The 21,358-nt window shown below is 41.0% G+C and overlaps 1 protein-coding gene across 2 annotated transcripts in view; it reads left to right on the top strand.

The window, feature by feature from the left end:
- The window catches only part of MRTFB (myocardin related transcription factor B), a 201,373-nt gene that overhangs the window by 30,566 nt on the left and 149,449 nt on the right, over nt 1–21,358 (top strand). The gene's annotated exons all lie outside the window — the stretch shown is intronic.

Genomic DNA, 21,358 nt, shown 5'->3' with positions numbered 1-21,358 from the left:
TAGTTAGTCCTGTGTGTGTGTGTGTGTGTGTGTGTGTGTGTGTGTGTGTGTGTGTACACCCCCATCTTCTTTATCCATTCATCTGTTGATGGGTACTGAACATTGTCTGTTTATTCAGATCAGGAGGAACCTGTAAAGGCCTAATTTGTTTGAATTATCTGGGCTGAGCATATTTTCTCATTCTTCCCTTTTCACCATTTCTTAGAGGTTCTGATAGAGACTTCCCAGAGCTACATGACCCAGTCTCCTGACTTATTCCTGAAGTTCATGTTCATCAGCTGCAGCAGCACTGACGAGTGAACGTGATGAATGAAGCTCACGGAGTAGGTGGATGTCTCTGTATCTTTCACTCAGCAGGACAACATAGTGAAGTTCTGCTAGTCTATTCATCCAGCTGAATCTTAGCTCTTCAATACGTCAGTGTTACTTGAAGTCTTCATTAACTCAATTGTTGGTCTTTCACCTTACAAACCAAAGAGCATCCCATTTGTCAAAAAGAATCAAAACCAAAAAAATGAAAATTGTTTTTGTTAACACACAGTGATTTCCAGTGGTGAAGTTTGAAAAAGACAGGTTTTTAAATGTAAGAGAGACAGTAAATTTCAGATGAGAGCTTTTTTTTATTAAGATTTAATTAACTCATGGACTTAGGCACCACAGTCCATTTTCCCTGGGTAGCTGTCCCATTCACTGCACAGCTTTCCTAGTTAGGGTAGGTAATCACTATGTTTTATGGCTTCCATGCTGCAGAAATTAGAGCTGAGTATAGTTAGCCCACCTTTGAGCTGAGGTGTATTTACATTTCTACATTGTTATCCTTTTAACATCTTATCCTTTTAAGGACTTAGGACTGTCAAGGTAGCAGCAGTGCTTTTTGTTGGTCAGATAATTAGGAGTGAAGGCAGTGGCTAGGAGGAAGGAGACCTTGTCTTTTTTTTAAAAAAGAAAAAATAAGATGTGAATGAATGCCCAGACGTTGAAATTTAATATTATGGAAATCAGCAAACTTTCAGAAAGTAAGCAGCCTAATTAAGAATGAAAAATTGAACCCATTTTTCCTTTCCTTTGAGTTAAAATGACTGAGCTGGTAGAGGCCTTCAGAGGATGTCTTATTCCACCACCACCACACCCCATTGAGGCCATGTTTTTTTGTTTTCTTTTGTTTCTTGTTTGTTTGTTTTGCAGTACTCGGTTTTTGTTTGTTTGTTTTGCAGTACATGGGCCTCTCACTGTTGTGGCCTCTCCCGTTGCGGAGTACAGGCTCTGGACGCGCAGGCTCAGCGGCCATGGCTCATGGGCCCAGCCGCTCCGCGGCATGTGGGATCTTCCCATACCAGGGCAGGAACCCATGCCCTCTGCATCGGCAGGCGGACTCTCAACCACTGCGCCACCAGGGAAGCCCCGGCCATGTTTTAAATTAGCCCATAGAGGTCTCTCCATAATCTCTTTCTTATATATAGAATTGTCCATGACATATTTTATAAAAAGTCAGTTGTCAGAAAGGAGTGGCATTTGTTACTTTAAAAATAAAATGTCACAATTTGTATCTTTTGGTCTGTGAGAGCCTGAAATACAGCTATGGCCTGATTAGGTGTACTGTTCTTGAATAGATATTTTAGATTTATGAAGTAATAAGATTCTGTCCCTTTGTTTATGGAAATTATAGTCTAGTTATGTTTGAAAAATTGTTTTGATTTATTGTTAGTGGTAAAGCTAGAGTGTTCTTAAAGAGAGAGGAAGTTACAGAAAGTTAAAAGCTGTCATTCTCTCTCTTCATACTAAGAACAAAAGCAGATGACTGAAGTATTTCAGTGAGTTGAACCTCAAGTTAGAACTTGCCTTTCCCAGTATTGTAAGAAGTACTTTGCCTAGTTGCTATGGAATCACATTTAAATTATTGAGTTGAAATTTATGATGTAGATCTCTATACAGATCTGCTGTGAAAGATAGATGTTGCAAACTAAGAATCTTAACGCTACTCCTACAACTATTTCAAGAACAAATATTGACCACACACTTGCTGTGTGGAAGGTGCTGTGTGGAAGGTACTGTGTGGGAGACCCGGGTACACAGCTGGAAGGACAAGGTTCTCAGCCTTGAGAAGCTCAGATTCTTGTAGGGAAATAGTAAACAGCCACATGGACCAGAGCAGGACCATTGACAGAATGTTGGTGTGTGCAAGGTGCAATGGGAGGGTTGCTGAAGGGAGTACCTGAGGTAACTTTAAGGATGTGTGGAATTTCCTGGTAGGGAGGTGGGATGAGGATTGTGTTCCCACAAAGGAACTGCCTGGATAGAGGCTAAGAGGTGAAGAGTTGTTTGTTTGTTTTTAATCACTATACATCTTCTTAGCCATACTGTTAGTAAATATTTGGGGAGTCTTAAATTTTTGAATTCATGAGCCAGTTGAATGTAGACTCTGGAGTCAGCCTGCCAGCTGCCCCACTGGACTGTGCAACTCCAAGGTATTTAACCTCTCTAGACCTTGTGAGGATGAAACGAGAGACGATTTGCGAAGGACATAGTTCAGAGTTTGGCGTTTAGTAAGCTCTAGGTAAACGTGAATTGCTGTTTAACAGGGTCAACATTATCAATGTTCATTCTAGCCTTCTGGCAGTTTTGAATGCTTTTTGTTACTGAGGGTTCTGTGTCTATGCTTGCTTGTCCGTAGTGTCCCGTTGAGTAGTGACCGAGTGCTCCGCACTGGGCTGGGACTCCATGTGGGGAAGTGTGCATAGCTCCTATCCTCAGGCAGTGTCCAACTAAGCTGAGAATGAAAATGGGAAGATCTGACAGAAAGCGAGCGCACGCTGACCTGTACTGTATGGCTGTCTGTGCGCATGTTCAGTATATTAATTAAAGTACAGGCATCTCTTGTTTTACTGCACTTCACTTCATTGCACTTCGCAGATACTGCATTTTTTACAAACCGAAGGTTGGTGGCCACCCTGCATCGAGCAAGTCTATTGGTGCAATTTTTTCAACAGCCTTTGCTTACTTAGTGTCTGTGTCGCATTTTGGTAATTCTCATAATATTTCAGTTTTTCATTATTATTATATTTGTTACGGTGATCTGTGATCAATCATCTTTGATGTTATTATGACTCACTGAAGGCTGAAATGATGGTTAGCATTTTTTAGCAATAAAATATTTTTTTAATTAAGGTATGTACATTTTTTTAGACATAGTGTTAGTATGTACTTAATAGACTATAGTATAAACATAAATTTTGTATATACTGGGGAACCAAAAGATTCGTGAGGCTCGCTTTATGGCAATATTCGCTTTATCATGGTAGTCTGGAACTGAACCTGCAGTACCTCCGAGGTCTGCTTGTATAGTTGCTTATGTGGCCCACTTACTCTTCAAGGGGTGTAGGCATAGTTACCAGAGAGAGCACAGAGGGTAGAGATAGTAGTTAGGCAGAACCAAAGTTACCGATGACTCAGAAAAAACGGAAAAACTTTTCTGTGTGGTGGACCTGCTGGATGTAAGAGAGAAGCAGTTGCCCCCATGGTGTGATTCCAGAGCTGCCGCCTAGATTCTCTCTCCCATTGACATCTGGGTAATTGCAATTCCATCATTTTGCAGGGCCACTTAAGGGGTCAACCACATATCTGTCATCTTTCTTTTAGAATGAAGGGATTTATTGTATCCTTTGCTGATAGTAGTTTTTGATCAGATATAGGAATGAGTGCTAAGTATAGAATAGGAGGTGGGTGCAGTTGAGGAGGGGGGTGAACATTGCCAGAAGTCAGACTTCATTTTGGTCTCTAACAAACTCCCCGACAAAAAGTTCAAGAGCAAACTGCCTTGCACCATCTGCTCTGCTAGAAACAAGGGATAAACACAGAGATAAAAAGATGAGAGCTCCTCACCTCAGTGACCTTAGAGTCTTACGGGCAGGTGAAAAGACAAAGGTAAACAGGTAAGTGTAGTGCACATGGGGTGCAGTTACTGGAGACGAAGGTGCAGGAAGGTTAGTGGCAAAGTACACCAAGGAGAGGGCATAGCAGGGGACTTCGGGAACTCTACAAGACACACTTTGTTGTCCTCTCCAAGTGTCTGATTCCAGGCAGAGACAGGATGCCCTGAGCTCTCATTCCAGACATCTGCCACCACTGCCTCTCCTCCAGGCACCCCTTTACTTCAGGGGGTCCAGGGCACAGCAGTGAGCTGCAGTGCTTCCCGAGTGGGAGCTTACAGTGAGTCCAGCTGCTGTCCACTGGCTTCAGTCTCCTTGACGAGGGCCATATGCTTCTCTGAGCCCTGGATTTGAAATAGCTGCTGACCCTGATGTTGGGTGTTATGAAGGGGTAGGACTGGGGCAGGTTAAAGGATATCCAGGGAACCATAGTGTCTATAGTGTCGCATGTCTGTGTTGCTCTTTCGTACATAGTCTAAGTGTTTGGAATTCTCTTAACACACTTGAATCTTGAATATTTGAATATGATGAAAGGTTAATATTCAGAAAAGAATACTGTGAGGATGGGAGGTTGAATTTCATTATAGGCTTGAGTTCGTTTAACAGCCCTTGATAAAAATCCCTAAATGCACAGCAGTAACATACTGAATTACGCACAGAGGGAACTTAGAGCTGATGGACTGCATAAACGGCTTTCTGGCGGTGTACGTTGGCTGTTGAAATCCGTGTGAGAGAGGTGGCCATGGAAGCAAGGCACCGTGGGTGACCTGGCCACTTCATAGAAGTTTGGGAGACAACATTTAAGGCCTGTACCCTGAGGCGGGGGGGTTTCTTCTGTCTCCCCTGAGATTCAAGATTTTGAACGCGTTTATTTTTATTTTTAAAGAGAATACTCAATTATCTCTCCTTCAGTTAGAGTCTGAAAAGCTGTGTTTAATAATAAACTTGGTGTGTGTATGTGTGCTTGTGTATTTCAGTCAAAAGTTTCATAACAACGATAGCAGCAACTACACCAACAAAGCATAGCTTTGTCCCATCATCTCTACCAAGTACTACAGTAGTTTGATATTTGGGACTTTTAAAGCCAAGAGTCTTAATGTCTGTTATTTACTATAAGAAAATGTGAAGTCCTTATAGTAATCTGAAATATGTATAATACATTTTAATGGATTATAGAACTATGTACCACATTTCTATTTTATTAGTTCTATTCCTGGCTTGATTTAAATATCAAAATTCTTGGAAGAAATTGTTTAAAGGATTTGCAGCTTAACTGTCTAAAGGCTTAAATACAATTTCTTCATTGTTTCTTTGCAATTTCTATAAAAATACAATACTATTTTCATACAGGAAGCTGAAAAAGCAGGCTGTTCTAAAGGAAGCTGTTCTGTAGTTCCTTCCTTTCTAAACTTTAAGCCGAGTGCTTTTCCTCACTCCAAGTTCAAGGGCTTCGTTTACGTGCATGAAAATAAACTGAACAGCACCTGCCACTTAGTCACAAAGGGCATGTCTTGAAGCTGCGAAGCAAACAGATGTACTCAGTTTAAGCTTTTGAGATGCTCAAAGCATGTGGTAAAAAAATAAATTCCAAAACGAAGAGTATGAGGAAATAGTCGGAAGAAAGCATAAACAAACCAAGGGGTCGTGTTTGATACCTGAATTGTGTACATTTTAATCCCAACACTGTCATCACTGCAGGGACTAGTACTTTGAAAATCTGTCCTTGAAAACACAGAATTGTCACTGTTTTCCCAAAGAAGGATTTGGCGTATCGTTTTTAAAATTTCTTTTAAAAAGTTTTTTCGTTGCACTCTGCAATAGCAAGAGGAGAAAAATAAGCAATACTAAATAATTCTGCTGTAAAATTATTCCGCTTTATCTGTTGACTTCAGTTAGTTCAGGCAGTCCACTCTAAATATCTGCTTTAGTATGGATAAGTATTTGCTTGCTGAAGTCCGTGGTAGCTTGTTATTCTTCTTGACACTGACAGAAGAAATGAGATAGCTAACTTGTCTATATTTTTTTAGCAGTTGTGCTTGGTTTACATAAAACACTGGAAGCTCTATTCATGTTAACTTCTGTCAAGGCTCAAAGTTCACTAGCAAATTACCAAGAAACTCCAATTTTACTAATTGTCTGGGAAAATATGTAGAAGCCTTGCTAGAAATATTATGGCTACATTTTGTTATCAGCAGAGTTCTATGCACTGACAGTATGAGGAATAACAAACATAAACTCTGGTCTTTGCCAAGGAATCATACAAGATTTCCGTCACAGATGAGGCAAACAGGGTCTGAAATTCTGTTACTGAATCAGAATAGGAGGGGAAGAAGGAAACAGTAAGGGTCAGTATGGTTTGCCCTTTACTCTCAAAATCATTTTAGTGACCCTTAGGGTAGGGCTTGTGTCCTAGTTACTCTGTTGCCCTGACACTTGCTAGATAGTTAAAAACAGTGCCTGAGCTAGGCTCCCCACGAAAGGACAAGGCAGGCTTATCTTCAGGAAGGTCCTGGATGGAGTCAGTCCAGCAGCTTTGAAGCTCTGGTTGGATATTTGCAGAGGCCAGAGCCAGGTGGCTAGTTCCATCCATCGTGTAGTGTTTGTCAGTGAAGTGTGGCACCTAGGGTCTCAGTGGGCAAATAGAAAGGGCTGTCATGGAAGGAGCTCTGAAGGCAGACAGGAGACAGGGGTCCAGTCCCAACTCTGTCAGCGACTGACTAGTTTTGTGACTTCAGACAAATCACTTCACTTCCTTGGACCTCTGCTTCCTCATGTGTAAAGTGAGGGAGCTGAATCCCATGATCTCAGAGGTCCTGGCCCCTCCCAGCCTCCAAACCAGCCTCCAAATGCTGTCATTCTGAGAACTTCACCAGTGTAGCACCGTGTCTTCCATCTTGTGACAGTTACACAGCCCCTCTCCTGGAATTTGGGTTGAGATTGTTCCACAGTACGCGGTCAGTCACCAGGTTCTGTTCATTTCTCTCTGAGAAATGTCTTTTTTCTTTTCCTTTCATCTTTCTCACTGCCTCCGAATTTGACTAGGCTCTCACCATGCTCGTCAGGATGTTTGCCTCACCCTCTTGCCTTTCACCCTCCTTTCCTCCATCCCCCATCCTATTTCTGGTCCAAGTGTAAATCCCTCCTTTCCCATCCCAAACCATCCCATCCCATGCTGTGGGTCTTATCTCCCTTAAATCCTACTTTCATCATGAGCATTTTCTCGTTTAGAAATCATCAGCCTGACACTCTGTGGTAAGATACTCTGTAATCTTGTCTCACCCTATCCATCTGACTTTGTTTTCTACCACTTTCCAACACACCCCACTATGTAATAAGACTGGTTTTAGCACTGTTTTCGTAAGCATTCCATACTCTCTCCTGCCTGTATAACTTGTTTATTTTGTTTCTTTCATCTGGAATACTTTCTTCTTTTCATAACCTATACATTTAACAAACTCAAGATGCAAGAAAGGTAGGGTAACTGAATAAGGCTCAGTAGCTTGGAGATGGGAGTGGTAGAGAGAGAGGTGGGTTAGCCATAGCACGAAGGAAAGAACATTCAAGAGCCAGGGGGAAGGGCAGGTAGAGGTTAAACACGCACAGATTTTCAGTCATAGGGAAAGGAAATTTTAAAGAAGCTCACGTCCATCAAGTGGGCTTTGCCTTCGGTAAAATAGAAGCCAAGTTCATCTGCTGAGTGATGGGGGCGGGGGTGGGGGCCGTGAAGCTAGGGACTTGAAGAAAGTAGAAAACCACCACCTGCCTTGGGCTTTGGGATGGGCCTTACCAGAGGTGAATACAGTATTTACTGAAAAACATTATGAATCCAGTTGAAATGAATTATCATGAGTTTGTGATGGACTCATTTCGTTTTCTGAATTTGTTCAGCCGTGCTTGGTTTTAGGGATCTACGTGGGGAAACCCTGACTTGGATATTATAATTGTTGAAGTGGCTCTATCCCTCTGCTGCCCTGCACCCAGTTCTAGGCTGGATGCAGAGGCAAGTGAGGGCAGAGGGGCTGGTTAACTTAGCAGAGGGAGGAGCTGCAGCCTCAGGGATGTGCCACATGTGTTCGGTCTCTCACTCTGCTAGTTGCTCCTTTTCTCAATCCTCTAACACCTCTTTCCTTGCCTCACAGTCACTTAATGGCCTCACTCCCATTCACTGAGAAGCAGCCATAAGAGAACATCCTCAACCTTTTCCTGCCGAACCTGCACCTGTCAGATGTGTGCCCCGCACCCAGCCTTCCCCCCTCACCGTGCGTGCAGTTCTCCACTCACGTCGAAGGCATTCCTTCTGTACAGGATGCCATCCTCTCACCTGCCCAAGGGCACTGCTCCACTGGCTTTCGGCTTCCCTCCCGCCCATCGGTTTTTCCCTGTTCAGGGGCAAGTGTGGAGTGGGTGTGGCATGGGTTTAAGCAGCATTGAGGGTCTGCCGAGCAGGCACAAAGAAGTAGTGGAGCTGAGTGCCCGACCGTGACGTAGAGGAGAGGAGAGACCATCAAGGTATGAGGGACAGTAAAATGGTGGTGGGGTCAGTGGCGTGGAGACCCCAGGAGGTGAATGGATTGTTGGATCCAGAATTTGAAAGAAAGTGAGCTGGGAATCTGAGAGGTGGTAGTCAGAGGGTAGGTGCCAGAAATTGTGATGCCAGAGGCTAAGTCCTGGTTTGGCGAATGATCGTGGGGACAGGTGGCTGAGGAAAGATGAATTGTTTGACAGCAGCCACGGTAGTCGTGACAGAGTCTCATGATATGACATTCAAAGCCGAGAGACTTAGGGAGGAGGGAGAGAATGGTTTGGAAACCACAGTGATGACCAGGGTGATGCCACCTTGCCTCCAGCCCAGTAGCGCCAGGGCTGTGGGAGGGACAACCAGCACCACGTGAAAGAGCTGCAACAAAGCCAGGTGACAGCCAGGTCTCCTGCTTCTCCTCTCACTCCTCCCGGGTCTGCTCTCAGCCCAGCAGCCAGAGCTGTGGTTTTACAGTAGAAGCCAGTGTTCTCATCCCCATCTTACTCAGGGCACGCTTTGTAGCTTGACCCTCACCTCCTTCAGGGCTAGGTCATTCAGCTGTCTCCTTCTTGGGGCATCTCTGACCACGCTGTTTGAAACGGTGTCCTCTTGCCAAGCACTCACACCCCCTCCCCTGCCTTTCTGTTTTCCTCTACAGCATTTATCACTACTTGACAGTACATATTTTACTTATTTACTTAGTTGTATATTCCATGATGGCAAAGATTTCTGTATGGGTTATTATATTTTAATTTTTAATACTGCTTTTCCACCTGTACCTAGAACAGAACTTGGCAAAAGGCAGATATTTAGTGAACAGTAGTTGAATGTAGAATGAATGAATGGATGGATGGATGGATGAAAGGAGGGGTGATGGGACAGGTACAGGAGGCACGAGGAAACAGTGTAATCACAGGAGGTTGTTCCAGAATTCAGGTTCTAAGATGGGTCTAGGATGTGATTGTTCTTGTGGGAGGTTGGAGAGAATGGGAAGGTTCCTGTTGTTGAGGAAATTGAATTACTGGGACAGTGGATAATTAGAGGGAATTCCAGATCCTCTAGCATGATGACAGAGATTACATAGAAAGAAAAAATACAAATCAGGCCCAGTCACTAAGGAATTTAGGAGTGCTGGGTGGTCAGTAGATGACCCTAACAAAAATTGGGGAGGAGATGGTTTTAAAAAAAAAAAAAGAATACCCACAAAGATACTGAGTAACAGTTGTGAGGTATTATTGCCTCCTCTTACATCAAGCTTGATTTTTTTTCCCCAAATTCTCCCAGGTGTATCTAGTCAAATGTGAGTGCCTTTGGTTTAGTAAATCTCTTGAATTTTTTTTTTTAGGATAAAAAGTATTACACACATAGAACGAAAATGTGCTAACACTAGTTTTTAAAACTCTGGTACTCTGGCCTGGAGTAATGAGTCTCTCAATAAAAATAGCTACTATGGATGGCTGGTTCCTTCGGGTCTTTGGGGTAGAATACAAGCAGTTGCTTTTCAAACTGTCATAGGTTCAAAATATAACATGAACTTACACTGATGTATTTGTGGTTGGAACCTTTAATGTTGCCAAAGCCTTCTCAGTTGACATCTGAATATCTCAATTATGTTTCTGGTAAATTTATTATTTTAAAATACCGTGCCAGACCATAGTGCTTTAGAAAGTTGGCAGTGTATTGCTGATGACCTAATTTATTATTCAAACTCACTGTAAGTGTTCTAAATGTTTCAATATACAACTATTCAATTTATCTGTTGGAAGTGCATTTTAGGTGTATTTTATTACATAGAAGGGTTGTTTTCCTTTAGTCTAAATAAGCATAAAATAAATGTTTAAGTATTTTAAACCCCACTTCCCACATTTATTCTATCTTTAAGTGCAAAGTACCTTCCAGAACATCAGAAAATGTAGTCCAATTTCCAGTAGGATTTCTTCAGGGTAATAGCTTCTTTCGAGCCTACACTCGAGGCTGCAGTCTCTGAGTTCAGGCATTATTTTCTTCTATTCTCTGGTTTTCTCCAATTTTCTGGCTTGCTTCAGTTCAGTTTCTTACTCTCTTTAGATCCCTTTAGATACTTTTTAATTATCCTTTAGGTCTTAGCTTCAATATCACTTGCTCAGAGAGGTCTTTCTAGATTCTTTTCTTCCTACTACATTTGGTCCCTCTGCTGTATATTGTCATTATGCTTTCCCGTCATAACTTTTTACACCTGATTGTAATTGTATGCTTCATGTCCGTGTGCCCCTGTAGAATCCATAACCTCTGAGGGGTCTCATGAACGCTGTATCCCCAGCATCTAGAACAAACAGTGCCGGGCACACAGAAACCTCTTCACAGACGTGTGTTGAATGAAGGAATGAATGAACGAGAGTGAGTGCCTCCTTGCCCCTGCAGCCGTGGCCTGTGACCACTTGACACAGCTGTTCGTATTTGCAGTACTCAGCCCAAGTACAAAACAGCCAGGTCTCCTTTATCAAGCAAGCGTCAGGCAAGTTACTGATGTGTTTGTGGCTGTGCTAACAGCGATTAGGAAGGCGACCTCAAGTCTCTTTTAACTTCCAACTGACTTTACTTGGAATTATTCTACTAAAAGGGAGATCTGGTTCTTGCTACTGATTATACCTACTCTTCCTTCTGTGCAGCAATCCCAGGAGGAGGAATTGTGAAGTAAATAAGTTTTTGTGAAATAATTTTTTTAGGTTCTTTCCCCAAATCCCACTACTGTGACTCTGCTAGGATCACATGCCAAATTATGTGTATGTATATATGTGGTATCTGGAAGTTTCATACTGTTTTTAGAAAAATACTTTGAACAAATAATAATTCAGTAACCTACTTTGCCTAATTTCATGTAGTTTGACAAAAGTTTATTCAGCACCTTGTATAGGGGTCCACAATCCCTTATCTTAAACCCTTGGGTCCAGCTGCATTTTGGAATACAGACTTCTTTGAATTTTAGAAAGTGAATATGCTACCCAGTGAGGTCTGGGGCAGCACCCTGCAGGCAGACATTAATCCTCTGCCTTGAAACATTCACATTAAATAGGATAAATGTACTATAAATAGCTTCAAGTCAGTTCAGGTTCTGGTTTTGCTGCCACATAATTCTGGTTAGGTTGGGCCACAGATGAATTGCAGAAAACTTAGCTTTGGAATTTGAGGGCTCTGGGATGGCTAGTTCGAGGACTGTGATAGGTACACATCACAGCCTGTGTCTGAGCATCCCTGAGTGCCTCCCTCCGCCCTCAGAACCACCATGCGGTCAAAGCCACGCCTCTGTCACCTGAACCACAGGAGCCCCTCCTACTCAGTTCCCTAGCAGTTCATTCTCTGGGGCGGTTGTCCTAAAACAAGTTTTGTCCATATCCCTTCTCTGTGTAAATCCTTTCGGTGGCTTCCTATTGCCCTAAAGATAACGTCTGCATTCTTAACCCGTCACGCAAGCTCAGTATGATCTGGGCCCGTTTATCTCCTCAGCCCTTCCATAGCCACTCCCCATGTTCCCATCAAACGAACATTTTTCTTCTGTTCCATGGTCCCTTGCCTACTGGCTGTACCTTCTGTCTGGAAGCTGCTTTATCCTGCTTCTGTCCTTTCATCCCATACTTAACTCATCTGTTTTTCAGGTTTTGAATTAGATGTCACTTTCAAGGAAATCTTTCTTACCCCCGGTTCTATACTAGATACCTCCTCACCTTCGTATGGAACACCTTGTACTCCTGTTGCATTGTGATGTAATAATGCTGCTAATTCTCTGGAGCAGGTTTCTCAACCTCAACACTATTGACATTTTGTAAAAATACACCTGTCTAACCTTGGCACTATTGACTTTTTTTTTTTTTTTTTACACCTGGTGTTTAATATTCTCCTAGGCCTCTGACACTCGACCTGCTTGGCCTCTGGCCATCGTCCTCTGACATTTGCCCTGCTTTAGCAGTCAACTTATAGACGTGGTTCTAAGTAACCTGTATCAGGTCTCTCTACCTGGGCATTACTGACATTTGGGCCAGATAATTCTTTGTTGTGGAGGGGCTGTCCTCGAGCCTCATATAGGCTGTTTAGCAGCATCCCTGGACTCTACCCCCTGGATTCCAGTAGCACCCCCTCCCTTCCGCCCCACGTGACCACCAGAAATGTCTTCAGGCATTGTTAAATGTCCTCCGGGGGACACAGTCACCCCCAGTTGATCCACTGGTCTAGAAGGAAAGCTCTTTGAGGCAGAGGCTATGCTTGTGTGGATCTTCATAAACCTAGCTTGGCACGCGTAGGTCCACTTAAATGTATTGAATTGAGTAACTAGGGGATGAAGGTACTGGGCAAGGAAGGGGATGGGTGGCTGGAAGGTTGAAGAGAAAGGTTAGCTCTTTCAGGACAGGAGGATGAGAGAATATATGGCAAGTGCTTTTTGAGGAACTGAGCTACCACACAGTGGGCTCAGACTCTGTTCTGCCTCTTTGGACGACTACTTCTTTTGCCTTTTGGGCCATCCCCCAAGGACTTCTTTCTTGCGTTAGAGCTATAGGCACAGAATCTCCTGATTGCTCAGAGGCTTCTTAGAACCAACCAAGAAGCATTTGTTAAAGCACCATGAAAGTAGGGGGCACAGCTATGGGTCAGAAGCAACCCCTGCCATCATTGCTTCAGGCTAGTAGGAAAGACACTCGTGGGTCTGGAGGCCCTTCCACCCCTCCCTTCCTGGCATATTGCTATTTCTCCTATCCAATGTAAATTATATTAGGCCTTTCTATTATGTGGTCCCATGGCACCTATTCTTTTCCTTCATAGTATTACTCACAGTTTTTAATTATATATTAATAGTTTTTTTCTATGTTTAATGTTTCTATTCTTTGAGACTATAAACTCTATGGAGGAAGGAACAGCGTAGGTTTTGTTCATTTATCCTTCCGTAGCTCCTGGCATGGTATCTGGTGCATTGTAGGCATTCAGTACATAATTTTTGTAAAAATGAGAATGCATGTGATGGACCCTCCAAGAACCCATATTCCAGTGTAGGAGACAGTGCATACTACAATACCAAGTCTGTACCAAAGGAGCAAGAAAGTACACTGTTGGTTTGGGGAGTAAGAAGGGAGAGAATAAATTGGACTAGAAGTATCTGGGTTGACTTTATGGGAAGAAAATTAGAAAATATGGAAAACTAAGAAGGAAAGAAGAAAAGTTATCCATAACCAGGGACTCAATATCAGAAGACAACCATTTTGATAAATTTCAGCCTCTGCTTCTTTTTCTCTTTCTTTAAAATACAAGTTACTTCATGCTTTTGAAATATTTCATGAATACAGAACAGTGTAGAGAATAATATAATCTTTAAACAACTTAGTCAAATTTCAACATTTTGCTACCTTTGCTTTACATTAAAAGCTTAAGATTATATAAAATAAAATATTGCACGAGTATCGTATTTGATGCTTCCTGTGTACCCTCCCAGCTGACATTTCCCCATCTTCCTTATGCAGAGAACCATCATCCTGAAATGGGCGTGTGTCATTCCCATGCTTGGCTTTCTACTTAACATTACATGCATATGTGTTAATATACAGTGTATGTACTTTGTGGATCTTGTGTATATATTTCCGCAACTTGAGTTTTCATTTAACATTATGTATGAGCTATATCTGTGTAGAAGTGTGTAGCAGTAATTCTTCCTTTTTGCTCTGTGGTATCCCAGGATTATACTGTAGTTTATTCCTTCTCTGTCAGTGGAAGTTTTGGTTATTTTCATGCTTTGCTATTAAGCAGTGTTACTGTGAACATGTCTTCTTGAACATATTTAAGACCTTCTCTAGGGTTTGTACCTAGAGGTAGCATTGCTGGTGCATAGGGCATATGCATCCTTGACTTCATTAGATGTTGCCAGATAATTCCCCAGTGTAGTTGTACAAATTTCAGCCCCTAACGGCACTGTCTGAGAGTTCCTGTTGCTCTGTATCCTTGCCAAGCCTTGGTATTGCCAGACTTTGACATTTTTGCTAATTTGAAATAATGCATTTCCTTGATTTCTGGTGTGTTTGAGCATCATTTCTTATGTTTATTTGGCTGTTTCAGTTGCCTCTTTTGTGACTTTGTGTGTTTCTCTCTTTTGTGACTTGTGTTGTTTTTATTGGTTTGATTTTTTTCCCCCTTGTATCTTTACAGAGTATCTTTAATACTTTATATATTCTGGCTATTTATCTTAGTTGATATTTTGCGTTTCAAATATGTTCTCCCAGTGGCTTATCTTTCCACTTTCTTTATGGTGTGCTTTGTTGTGTACAAGTTTTACATTTTAATCAAGTCATACTTATTCGTCTGTTCATGTATGGTTGGTACTTTTTATACCATGTTTAATAAATTCCTCTGTACTCTGAGTACTTTGGGGTCATAAAGAGATCCTACCGCATTTTCTTCCAAAAGAAGAGTTCTGCTCTTCAGCATAAGTCTAATCCACATGGAATTTATTTGTGTGTGGGTATGAGATAGGGAACAATTTTCCATGTGAATATAAACTAGTTGCACGGGCCAGCATCTCTGATTGCAGAGTCCGTCTTCTCCCGCACTGGTTTGTTATGCCACTTTGTCTTTTGTATCCAGATTGTTTGTATCCAGATCGCTCACTATGCATGGGCTCTGCTCCACTGGTCCTTAGTATATCCATGTGTCACTTCTACACTGTCTTAATTACTGTGGCTTTATATCTTTATATATTATGCATGACCCTGTGGTAAGAACCTTGAATAGATGGTTATGATTGGAATTTAAGGTCTGGTGATAGGCTAGTGGGTGGTTGCATTAGGAAAGTAGGTGGATGTGATCTGTGGAGGATTTTGAGGAGAACTTTCAGGGCACAGATTAGATCTGCCGTGGGACCCTGTGGGTTACTGGATACTGACGGGGATCCCAGCAGGGACTGGGACTGCAATCTTCCAGCAGCAGTCAGTGGTTTTTCAGAGGGCACTCAGGGTCTCAAAATGGTATTACCTGTGCATTCCCCACAAACTTGTATATGTGCCTTATGTTTTTTTCTGGAGACCTTTCTATTAACTTTTCTTTAAAATGTTACCTGCTTAAAACCTCACCAGATGCTTCAAACTTCTATTACATGAGAAAGCCCTGAGGAACCGGTTATTATGAACATTCACCACTTTGATGTCACAGCCTTCAGTTGAAAACTGATTCTTAGCATTGCCGTTCTCTTTTTCAGTTAAAGTGGCACTTTTTTTTTTTTTAAGCTTTAGGCTGTTTTTTTTTTTCTTCTCTACTTTGTACTGAATTGAATCAGAAAAAAAAAGAATACTATTTTTAAGTGCTATTATTCTTTTGAAGAAAACCTTCAATTTAAAATGTTTGTCTAAACTGCAGAGGGTTTTTTGTCAACTGTGCTTGCTTCTACTAAGAATGAGTAACATAACCTTTTTTAGATTTTAGAGAACGAGAGCAATGTCACGATGTTCCAAATATATGTCGTTGTCTTCCTTCTTTTGGTGGCATCTGAACTCTTGTTAAGTAGAACTGAATTAGTAAGAATCAAATAACTTGGAGAAAATCGGCAGAATAAATGTCATTAAGCCCTTATGAAACCTCTGGTGCTTCTGTGGTGTTCGAAAAATAACTATTAAAAGAGGTACAGAATGAGGAAAAAAACCCAAAACCTGTTTTTTTCCCAAAGTGGAAATATCTTTATTTTCTTCGCAGACTAGAAAAGTACAACACACTCACTATTAAAAAATTTACACAATACCAAAGCGTATAGAACAGCACTACCCAGTAGAACTTTGTGCAGTGATGGGGACGCTCTGTCCTGTGCTGCCAGGACAGTAGCCATGAAGCACATGTGGCTGCTGAGCACCTGAAATGTGACTGGTGTGACTGCAGAACTGAATTTTCAGTTTTATTGAATTTTAACGATTTTAAATTTAAATAGACACATGTGGCTAGTGGCCACTGTATGGGACACTCAGAGCAATAGCCATTTAGAGTATATACTTCCATGTCTGTCCCTGTGCATCACTTTGGTCTCTCTTTGCCTCCTGCCCATTTCTTCTCTTTCTTTGTCTCCTGCCCCATCTCTTCTCCTCTCACCTTCTCTGTTTCTTTGGCATTCAGCCTGCCTTACACACACTCTCCCTGCCTGCCCTTGGCTGCAGCCTACATGCCACTCTCCTTAACTGCCCCATTCTTTCTCTTGACTGCTCTGTGTATGTGTTATCTGCACACATAATCCATTCTGTTCAGTAGCCACGTTTTTCTACTTTTCCGATCTATATATAAAATAGACATTTTCCCTTTTCAGTTTGTATAGCTCTATGTGGTTTTTATTTTGTTATAGCATAATTTCAGTGAAATGAACGTACCAATATTTATTTAACCTACTGATGGTCAATAGATTATTTTCAGGTTTTCTCTATAAATATTTTAAAAAATAACTACACTTTTCCCTGTTTTTTTCCCCCCCCCGTGTGTTCTTTGAGTACTTTGCTGGTGTGCATGGGCTTGAGTTGTTCAAAACTGAGAAATCTGCCTTTTGTTTTGTATTTTGGTACTTACTGGAATCCCCTTAGCAGTTCAGGTAAAGACCTCTCTAGAATCACTTACCTGCAGCCTCCAGGACCATTTAAGGTTGACAGTCTTTAACCATGCACTGTGCTAAGGAGAAAGAGACTATATGTCATGCTAACAGGGGTGTCTGCTCACTGCTGTCTACCTCAGTGTCGGCGAGGGCAGCTGCCTCTACCTGGGGGCAGGTGTATGTAACAGCTGTACCTGGCGCACCCTCTGCCCAGCCCTTCCAGAAAGGCCATCTTTGCTTCATGGTCAGAATTCCATTGGAGATAAATACGTGGGGTTCCAGGTCTCTCTTGGATTCGAAAGGAAATCTTAATTCCTACCCAAGGTTTAATGGAAATCCTGGCCTGGCAAAGAAAGAATGGTTATGTCAGCCAACAGGGGCAGCTTGGAGGGGGAACCTCAGAGGAGTTGAGGGCAGCAGTAGGGGTGGGTGAGGGTAAGCAGAATCCCTCTCTGGCTAACACCTCAGTTCTCTCCAGATGGCAGGTTTTTTGTTGTTGTTGTTTTGTTTTGTTTTTTTACCATATCTCCCACAATTTTCTGAAAATACTCTGTTGCCGCTCATCTGATAAAAACCCTTAAAGTCTTTTTCTTCTTAAAATAATTTGATTAATGAAATTCCGTGTCATAGTTGCTTTTCTTATTTGGCAAATGGGTTTTCATACACTAAATCTGTTTTAGAAGGTTTGTAATATGCTGAGGTCATTTCCAAGTGATGTTCCAAGTGATGATTAAAGATTTTTAATCTTTATCTGAAAAATATTTTTCTAAAGGACAGTGATATATTTATAGGAAATAATTAAAATAATGCTGCTTGGAAAACAAAGGGCTTGCGGAACACAGAAACCCAAGCTCCTTCCCCTGCATTGGTTTAGTCATTTCCAGTACAGAAATTGTAGCCCTAAACAATTACTTTCAAGGACTAAATTCTAAATCCTGAACTTTTCTGGCTACTTTAGGAAACAGCTAAAGAGATAACAGTGTTATAAGGAATAAAAGTACATAGACAGCTTTTATTTTACTGATGGTACTTTAAAAAAAAACGACGACTCTGGGAAATTCTTGTAATCACCAAGATTAGTTTGGGTACCTAGTTCTGTTTTTTCTTTCAGAAAAAAATTGGTGTATATATATATATAGCCATGTTGTACTGCCAAGTATCTAGAAATCCAAAGCCTGGTAAATCTCAAATATTAGAGAAAACAATACAAAATATGAATATTGATTTCAACCTCTGTTACTTTTAGAGCTAGCCTGTATTATGCCTGTGTTAGGGAAATTTAAAAACCCTATTATCATGTGTGTATGTGTGTCAGAAGAGTTGGTAGGAATAAACTTTTTTTATTTGGAAGTTTGAAGTATAATTAGAAAGTCAAGAGAAGCTAGAAATGAGATTTAACATGAAGTTTTTACGAAATTCAGATAATAATTGCAATATTTCTTAACGTTATTTCACATAGTAGGGAACCAGGAATGTGGTAGACAAAATAATAGTACCAATTTCTAATATTTATTGACTACTTACTATGTGCTCAAAGCTCTGCTCTGAACCTCAACTCCATTCAATTCTCCCTTTAATCCTGTGAAATAAGTACCATTGCCACCCCCATTTTAAACCAAAGATCCTGTGGCTTTGGAAGTTTAAGTGGTTTGCCCACCAGCTAGAAAATTTCAGAGCTGGAATTTGAACCCAGGCAGCCCAGCAAACAGAAGAAAGCTTTCACCACCACAGGTCTTGTGTGACAAGGTCTCTCATGAAATATGAGCTGAATGCTGTGACGGTTAGATGAATGCATCAGCCAGGAAGCAACCATAACTAAAAATGAAGGCAATGAGCAATTATTGAATGCCTGCTCAGTGCCAAGCACGATCCCAAGCACTTGACATATATTGCCTCGTTTAATTTGCACCCCGCAAGGGAGATATCATTTACACCCATTTTACAAAGAAGTTTAGGGAAGTTAAATAACTCGCCCACAGTTAAGCTTCATGCAACTCATGAAGTCGGGATCGTGTGTGGTAATGGATTAACATTAATTTAAGAAAGATTTTTATTAGTTTATTGCAAGGACTTCCCTAGTTCTCTTCAATTCAATATTTTAATCACTGACTAAGAAGAACATACAAAAGGCAAACAAATTTCGGATGACACAGCGATGAGAGTATGTATATATTGGAGGATGGAACAATATTCAAAAAATTCTGTTTTGATTTGTTTCCTTTTTACATTACATGTTCAAAGATAATAATAAAACAATACTAAAAATCACTCTCTGGCAGCAGCCACCGCATTGCACACCCCATTCACACTTACTCACATAGTTGAAAACGGCTCTACTGCTTTCTTGTGTCTTCATTCAGAGTTTCTTTTTAGCAAAAATGAATGTGTTTATATTCTTCTTTTTCTCTTTTTCTAATTCACTGTTTCACTTACCAATAAATCAGATATCTTTCCATAACAGTATTACCCGGAGAGCTTCTCATTCTTTCTTACAACTGTGTCGTATTATATTGTATGGATGTACAGTAATTTACTTAACCCGTTTCCTGTTGATCTTGACTGGAGTTGTTTCTGATTGGTTGCTATTAAAAATCATGCTGCAATGAATAATCTTATACAGCATCACTAAATTTATTTTTAATATACACATATGTCAATGTTTCTGACGTACAGTTCTGATTTGACCCAAATATATAGGGTCGTGTAACCACACCCACAGTCAAGATACAGAACAGTTCCGTCCCCCTGAAATTCCCTTGTCTTCCTCTTTGGTATCAGCCCCACTCCTGGCAGCCAGGGATCCATTCTCTGTACCAGTAGCTTTGGCTTTCTTGCAGCATCCCTGTACTGAAGCCCTCTGAGGGTGGCTTCTTTGACTTAGCGTAACACATCTGAGATTCTGCCTGAATTGTTGCAGTTGTCAGTGGCTCATCCCTGTTATTGCTCAGTGATGTTCTGTGATACGCATGCACCACAGTGTTTTATTCCATTCAAACTGAAGGATGTTTGGGTTGTTTCCAGTTTTTGGCAGTTATAAATAAAGCTCCTATAAGCATTCACACACAGATTACAATACTTTTTGAAAGCAGCCTTATTGAGGTATTATTTACATACCATAAGATTCACTCGTTTAAAAGTGTAAACTTTAATGGTTTTTGGTAAATTTACAGAGTTGGGCAACCATCACTACAATCTGATTTTACATTTCATCACACCAAAAAGAAATCTTTGTTCATTTACAGTTAATCCCTATTCGCATCTCCAACCCTAGAAAACCACTAATCTGTTTTCTGCCTCTACAGATTTGTTTTTTCTGGAAATTTCATATAAATGGAATCATACAACATGTGTTCTTTGACATCTGGCTTCATCCACTTAGCATAGTGTTTTTTGGTTTTGTTTGTGTTATATCAGTATTTCTTTCCTTTTTTTTGGTGGCCGAATAATATTCCATTGGGATATACCACATTTTGTTAATCCATTCACTAATTAATGGACATTTAAGTTGTTTATAGTTTTGAGCTATTATGCATAATGCTGCTATAAACGTTTGTTTACAAATCTTTGTGTGGATTTTATGTTTTCGTTTCTCTTGGTTAGATAATGAGGAGTGGAATTGCTGGATTATTCCCGTTGCGGAGCACAGGCTCGGGACGCGCAGGCTCAGCGGCCGTGGCTCACGGGCGCAGCCGCTCCGCGGCATGTGGGATCTTCCGAGACCAGGGCACGAACCTGTGTCCCCTGCATCGTCAGGCGGACTCCCAACCACTGCGCCACCAGGGAAGCCCCCATGGTAAAATTATATTTAACACTTTAAGGAAATACCAAATGAAATGGTTTTCCAAAGTAGCTGTATCATTTTACATTCTCACCAGCACTGTGTGAAGGTTCCTGTTTCTCCATCCACATCCTTGCCAACATTTTTTATTGTCTGTCTTTTACTGTAGCCATTCTAGTGTCAAGTGGTATCTCATTGTGGTTTTAATTGCATTTTCCCTAGTGACTGATGATACTGATCATCTTTTAATGTGTTTATCTGGCATTTGTATATCTTTTGTGAAATGCTTATTCAAATATTTTGCCCATTTTTAAATTGGAATTTTTTTGTCTTTTATTTTGAATGTTAAATCCTTTATATTCTGGATGCAGTCAGTTCCTTACCAGATAGATGTGATTTGCAAAATGCCACAGAATATTTTTTTTTAAATGAAGATTCAGTAGTTTTTTTATTGAATAAATGTTTCTCTGTTTGGTATATGCCTTTCATCAATTTCTGGAGTTTTGAAAAGGTTGTTTTTGGCAATTTTGTCTTGTTTTATCATTGCCATTAGAGACAGGATT

This window comes from Neophocaena asiaeorientalis, unplaced genomic scaffold, assembly GCF_003031525.2.
Source record: "Neophocaena asiaeorientalis asiaeorientalis breed wild unplaced genomic scaffold, Neophocaena_asiaeorientalis_V1.1 scaffold91, whole genome shotgun sequence".
In the NCBI taxonomy this organism is placed as follows: domain Eukaryota; kingdom Metazoa; phylum Chordata; class Mammalia; order Artiodactyla; family Phocoenidae; genus Neophocaena; species Neophocaena asiaeorientalis.
This window is presented reverse-complemented; position numbering and strand designations above follow the sequence as displayed.